We start from the raw sequence: 1,098 nt of genomic DNA, 5'->3' as shown, positions 1-1,098 counted from the left end.
CTCCTTCCCGCCTCTCCTCCCTCCTTCTCCCTCTCTATCTCTCCTTCTCTCTCACTCACATGCACACAAGCGCACACTTATTGGATCAAAATGGGATTAGTTGGTCGCTACGCGATGCGGACCAAACTTCCAATGCAAAAAAATATCAGTTTTAAGAAGAGTTGGCCTCAGCACGAAACGCATCTGCTAATAAAGGAGAGACAGAGTCACCATTTCGATGCAAAACTAACTTTAAGGGTTTGCTTTACTTCTGTGTTTGTGTGCTCGAGGTCATTTTTCAAACAAGCAAAAATGCGCTGGAAACAATGAGGATGATGTCATGGCTCTCAGAGTTATTCACGTCCCAGAGAAAACAAAACAAACAACAACAACAAAAAAAACCCCAACAAAACCAATCAAATTGTGTTTCGGCATTAATGGGTTTTGAAGTGAATTCAGCCACAGAGAAACGATGGAAATGTTTCCTGGAAAAAAAAAAAACGTAAAGATGTTCAGTCAGGTGAACATTTGCAGTGAAACGTAGCGAAGTTCCTGGTTATCTCCTCTAAAGATAACCTCGCCCTCGCACCCTAAGTTTGGCCCCGGAATCAGGAATGAAAATTCAAAGTGCAGAGGCAGTGCGCCCCCTTTCTCTCCTCTCTCTTTCTTTCTTTCTTTCTCTCTCCCTCTTTCTCTCTCTCACACACTCACACGCACATCCACCCTTCAAGTGATGTATTTTGACTCCCCGTTTCATAACTTTTAAGTTAAACCTTAAGAGGATAAAATGAAAAGGGGAATGAAAGACAGTCGGGAGGGCGGTATGTAAGCACGGACACCGATCCAAAACGAACATTTCTCAGAGATTTCGGCAGCAACGCCCGCTCTGCGCTCCCAAAACTCCCTCTCACCGCCACACAACCGCAGACGGTCAGCCAAGCCAACACAGCACTCCTGCCATACCTTTCATTCACACACACACACACACACACTGTTGCTCTCTATTATTTCCCTATGTATTTGCGTTGTGAGTGAGTGCCTGAGTGTGGATGATCGAGGTGGGAGGATGTTGCCCCCTCCCCCCCCCATCCCGTATTAACGACAGCTATTATCAGTACT

The sequence above is a fragment of the Poecilia reticulata genome, linkage group LG10 (assembly GCF_000633615.1).
Source record: "Poecilia reticulata strain Guanapo linkage group LG10, Guppy_female_1.0+MT, whole genome shotgun sequence".
NCBI classification, from domain to species: Eukaryota; Metazoa; Chordata; class Actinopteri; order Cyprinodontiformes; family Poeciliidae; genus Poecilia; species Poecilia reticulata.
This window is presented reverse-complemented; position numbering follows the sequence as displayed.